The sequence below is a fragment of the Aythya ferina genome (genome assembly GCF_964211825.1).
Source record: "Aythya ferina genome assembly, chromosome: 1".
NCBI classification, from domain to species: Eukaryota; Metazoa; Chordata; class Aves; order Anseriformes; family Anatidae; genus Aythya; species Aythya ferina.
In genome coordinates, this window is record NC_140296.1 from 22,809,189 (window position 1) to 22,815,188 (window position 6,000).

Below are 6,000 nucleotides of genomic sequence, written 5' to 3' on the forward strand. Positions count from 1 at the left end.
GCTGTCTCCCAGACTTCAGTGCTGAATGGCTTCTGTGCAATTGCTCACCTCTGATACAGAAAGCAAGGGCTGGGACTTTTTTTTTTTTTTTCCTGTTTCATTAGGCTACACCCTGTTGTAACCGTATTTAACCTTTCTTTTTCTAGCTGCCAACACTGGGTGGCACTAGGTAACTCCTGACATTACACAAAATTGACTCTTGAACTTGAATCATGCTAACTTGGCTCCACACTGTCCTGACAGCAAGTGGTTTTGTTTGAGAAACTTAGGATCATATGGTTGATGCAGCAGACACATCTGACTCACATGGCACATTTTGTACTTCCTTGGTTTGTTAGGCTGCTAAAGCACTCCTGAAACTCTGGCACCACAGGTTTGGTAAAGACTCGATGTGCTCTTGGGCTTTGAAGCCAAGTTTCTTATTTACTGAGGTACAAATGGCTGGAATACTTTAAAATAACTGTGCTGGAGATTAAAACAAATTTCACAGAATCACAGAATGGTTGAGGCTGGAAGGTACCAAGGCTGAAAAGCATCTAATCCAAGACCCCCGTCCAAGCAGGGTCAGCCAGAGCAGGTTGTGTAGAACCATGTCCTGTCAGGTTTTGAGTACCTCCAGGCATGGAGACTGTACAACCTCTCTGTGGAGCATCCCGAGTGTTCAACCACCTTCAGTGTAAAAGAGTATTTCAGCTGGCCCATTGCCTCTTATCCTGGGCTGGCAGACTTAGAAGAGTCTGGCCCTGTCTTCTTTACTATACCCCAACATCAGGTACTCAGGTACTGAGGGCACACTCTGTCCCACCATCCAGGTCATTAAAATGAAATTAAACAATATTGGACCCAAATTTCATCCCATGGTACTCCACTAGTGCCTGGCCTCCAGCTGGACTTCATGTACCTGGTCACAATCCTTCCAGCCTGGCAGTTCAGCCAATTTTCTATCCACCTCACTATACATCTACCTGGTACTTCACCAACTTGTCTATGAGGGTGTCATGGGAGGCAATGTTGAAAACCATGCTAAAGTTGAGGCATACAACATCCACTGCTCTGCCTTCATCCACCAAGACATTCATCCCATCACAGATGTCTATCTGGGTGGCTGAGTATACATCCCCCTTCACAAAACCATGTTGACTTCTCCTCACCATCTGGGTCCTCTCTCCCCCAGTCAGCAGCAAGCCCATATTTTCCCTAGTTTCCCTTTTCCTGCTCATACATCTGTAGAAGCTCTTCTTGTTGTTTACATCCCTCGCTAGATTCAGCTCCAGCTGGGCTTTGCCTTTTCTAACCCCATAGTTTCTACACTATTTCCAGGGTGACCTGCCCCTGCTTCCACCTCTTGTGCATTTCTTTTTTGTGTGTTTGACCTTTTTCAGGAGCTCTTTTCTTGTCCTTGCAGGCCTCCTGCTGCCTTTGCTTGACATCCTGCACATGGGGATGGACTATTCTTGAGCAGGAGGTAAAACGCGAAAATCAAGCAGCCCTCTTCTTTTCAGGCCTGTATCCTAAGGGATTCTTCCAAGCAGCAATGCAAACGGGTTGGAGCCTGCTCTCCTGAACTCCAGGGCTGTGGTCCTGCTTTTTTTTGGACTGTTCCTCAGTCACCTGTGTCCAGGGATTATCGGTGTACTCCTGAAGCCTCCTGCACTGCTGGAGCCCTGCTGTGCTGCCCATCCAGCAGACATCAGGGTGGGTGAAGCCCCCAGTGAGGACCACGGCCTGCAAACATGAGGCTTCTCTGCATTACATGAAGAGGGCCTCAGCTCCTTCCTCTTCCTCATCAGGTGGTCTGTAGCAGCCATCCACAACCCATGTTGGTCTGCCCACTGACCCCAACCCATAACCTTTCTGGTGGCTCCAAGGCAGAGCCCCCTGCAGCCCCTTAAACCAAGGGAATCGCCCCCTGTCCTTCCCCAGCCTGTCACTCCTGCAGGGCCTGCATCCACCCACAGCAGTGAGCTATCCCACCACGACTCGTGTAATGGTGGGTCACCATCTCCACGGTCACCAAACCAAATCCTTGTTGTCACCAGCAGCTACCCCAACAGTAGTTCAACTGCAGGACCCATCTGCTCCTCCTGAAGCCCTTCAACAGCAACACTGAGGAGAAAATCATCTGGGAGCTCATGCCTTGGCCCTTCCAGCCATGAGGCCATGCTGGATGTGCTCCAGGTTCCCCCTGGCTTCATCGCTGGTGACCTCGTGGAAGAGTTGGACCAGAGCCCCTGGCAAGCAGCACACCTCCCCAAATGTTGGGTCAGCACGTGGGGGCCTCCAAACCAGCAGCAGGGTGCTGCCACTCGCTGCCTCCTCCTGTGCCCTGCCCTGTATCTGCTGGGAACCCCTTTAGGGTTCTCCTTTCCTCAGGGATCCCCTTTCCTCAGGACCCCGCTGGACCCCGTTTGAGGCTGCAGCATCCCCCCCTCCAGCATCCCCTCGTCGCTTTGGCAGCTCCCCACCAGCCCCAAAGGGTTCCTGAGGATCTCGGAGCAGAGCCTGGAAGCCGCCGTGTCTGCCGCTGCCAGCTGCGCGCTGTGAATGTCCCGTTAAAATAAATCAGCTTTTATAAGAACACAACCACAAATGCGTGCCTCCACCCCCTGCCGTCGGTGCTTACTCTGCAAACGCTGAGGTTGCTGTTTTAAGGACCTGTAATGGCTCCACTGGGCTTTGTGTGACCCCAGGGCCGGGTGCTGGTGCGCACGGTGATGGAGGCAGCAAAAAATCGGGGCTGAGAAATGTGTCCTGGGAGGACATGTGGCTACACCACCCATGGAGACCAATCACCGTGCCCTGGAAATAAAAGTGAGCATCATAACATTGGTACCTGTCCCTAGGAAGGTGTTTAAAGTCTAACAGTGGATGGAATAAGCTAACGGGGTCATAAAAAGTTTTGTTCTGAGAGCAAGGACATAGAAACATCGATGATAAATCCGTAACATGGAAATAAAGGTCGGTACCAAACCTCTACATGGACGTCCTCAAGGTGGCTGGGGGGAAAGAAGCAGAAGAAACCTTCTCATTAAATCTTCTCCAGGATAAACTGAAGGGTTTTGAGCTTTAAGTTTTTTTTTTCATTGACTGAAATGTTGACTACTGGCAGCTCTGCTTTCTCAAACACACAAGGACCCTGAAGAGGCAGAAGCCTTTCGGAGAGAGGCCCTGGCTTTGCGGGGATCATGGGGCTTCTGGCCACATTCAGGCTGAGGATAAACCCTGCTGTCCACCGGGATAACTTGGGGAAAGGCAGTCGCACGGGGTTTTTCCATTGCTGCAGAAACCTTTGCTGCAATTCAGCTCATGTTGATTAACCCTGAATGCTGGATTCTTCAAAAGTGATTAGTGAGCTCATACTGGAAACAGAAACAGATGCACCATCTGTTACGCAGTACATGGCTTTTAGAGGGAGGTTTTCCTGAAACACAGTTGTTGCAGAGACTGACATGAGTCTTCACTGCTGCCACCTTCCCGTTACCTCCCTAGAAGCTGAAAACCCCCCTGGACATGCACATTGAACTGGTGGGCTTTGCTTTTAGGGCATGGTGGTGCAGCTCTGGCCAGCGACTGGGCCGAGAGCTCAGCCACGCTGGGCTCGCAGCCTTTGGGGTAGGGCTTTGGGGCAGAGATGCTTTCCAAGTGGCTGAAATCCCAGAGCGGAGAAGTCTGGGCTTCGGTCTGGACTTGTGCCCGTGCCTCGGAGCATCTCCTCCTTGAGTGAAATGGAAACACCGAGAGGTCAGAGGTGGGTTTTCTCACTCCTCCTGCAGAGCTGTTCCATGCAGTGCATCCCTGCCCCCGAATGCTCCCGGTCTGCCCCGTAGTCACTCGCTGCAGGTCTGGGGGATTAGCAGAAGCCCTAAGCAGCTCTCAGACAGCAACTGCAATTACGATCCTGCCGCAGTGATCATCCACAGCCCTGCTCCGCGTCCCCGTCCGCAGCAGGGGATTCGAAGGAGCGCTGCGAGGCCGAAGAAAGCCGCACACGCCAATGTGCCTCCCTCGATCAAATCTGGCATCCTTCTGGCTTTCATATCTCCCGAAGGGCAAAGGGCACGCTTGTGCTTTTCATAGCGCTGCTGCCTGATAACTAATATCTGCTCTAATATCTGCTCTGGGCGAGGTGTCGGAGGGCAGCAGCGGCTTCCCTTTGATCCCGAGCTCACCTGTGTCAGCGCAGCTGCACAACCGGCCCAAAAGCTTCCAGGACTCGTGCTTTCTTCTACCATTTCCACAGCACAAACCTCGTGCCTCCTATCCAAAGAGCCTGGCAGGCCTCCGTTTGCACACATAACTCCGGTTTATTATTTACACAGAACCAGAGAGGGACCGCTGCTTTTTGAGCCTGTAGCAAAATGGCTCGCTGCTTCCAGCACGCTTCGAAGCCCGGGACAGGATCCAGTGATGTAAAGCACAGGAAGGGGACTGCTGTTGTTGAAAGGACCAGATTTCGATACACACCATGGCTACAAAGCCCAGGTGTGGCTTTGCAGGGGGAAGGCCCAAACCCCAGCACATCCTTTGAGCAGCAGTGGGTCAGGGGAAGCTGAGCACCGTGCTCCAGCATCACCCGTGGGCATCTTCTGAGCACGGGGCCTGCTGCATGGCAGTGTTTTTTCCCAGCTTAGGCCAGATGCAATCCCTTAAATGCAATCCCTCTCTGCCCCCAGGCTCATACGGTGGGCAAGGAGGGCTCCGTGTCGCTGCCCCCATGAGCTCAGCTCCCCTGCACGGACAACACGGCTCGCCCGGCCTCTCGCTCGTTCCCCCAGGGCTGATTCAAAAAAGATGTTGGCAGAAGATGTTAGGGAGCTCTCCGACAAAACCTCTTCTCGTGCTCCGGCACTTCCTTCTCTCCTTCTCCAGGCAGGTCTGGTCTGCACGCACCCGTCCCCGCTGCTGCCTCGCCGCAGGTCCTCCTGGTTAATTCAAGCAGGGACACCCAGAGCAGGCTGCCCAGGACCACGTCCAGGCGGCTTTTTAACAGAAAAAAAAAAAGGAAAGCATGGAAAAAATGAGTGATTTTGGGGTCTTCCTGCATTTCCTTGATATCCCAGAGCATCCCTGCCTGGTTCCCATGGGATTTGGGTCCCTGGGACTCAGTGATGCTCAGGATCCCTGCACAGAAACCCCGGTGACACCGAGAGCTGAGCCCTGCGCTCTAGGACATGGGGTGACCATGGTTTGATGGGACCTTAGATCCTCCTCGGGGACAGAAACCCCTCTGATGGCCAGAGCTGCACCAGCCCACTGCCCTAATAATTCGGTAATAATTTGCCCCCGCACCCAAAAACAGTCCCATATTATTTTTTTTTTTCCCCAAGTGTTTAGCAAATGTAACCTCTGTGTTTTATAACTTTTGTTCATTGATCAAACTGATGTGTTTCTCCTTTGGACAAATAGTCATTACATCTGAAAGTTTACAGCCCGGCTTTGAAGTTAATGTTCGCCGAGATGAAGGAGAAAGTTCACACTTCTTCTATTGTTTCCATGCCTTTTGGCTCCCCACCAGATAGGACAGCAATGCCTTAAATTTACAAGTGATGACTATTTTTGCAGCCAGAAAAAAAGCCAAAAAAAACTTGCTAAAATAATAATGGCTCGAATCCCGTCGTGCTCAGCAAAACGCTGGGAGAGGAGGGAAGTGGATCCAGGAAATCTCCGAGCGTTTCAGAACTGCTAATTTCTGTGTTTGCTATTTCCCCTTCGTCTGTCTCCCACGCCAGCTGCATCTCCTTTCCTCGCTTTTTTGCTCTTCCCTTCGAGTAGGTAAAGGAAATGCTGAATTCACCGCATACGCTGTCAGCAGCTCAGCCCAAAGTTTTAAGCTGTGATGACTGGAGGGATTTTTTGGGGGAAAAACTCCAATTTAGCATCCCTTTATATAGGAAAATGCCCCCTGTTTGCTTAGGAAGAGCCCATGGATGCTCAGCAGCACCGTGATGCCGCGCTGGAGCCAACGCCGCATCCCACCGTGGATGCAGTGAGCAGCACACC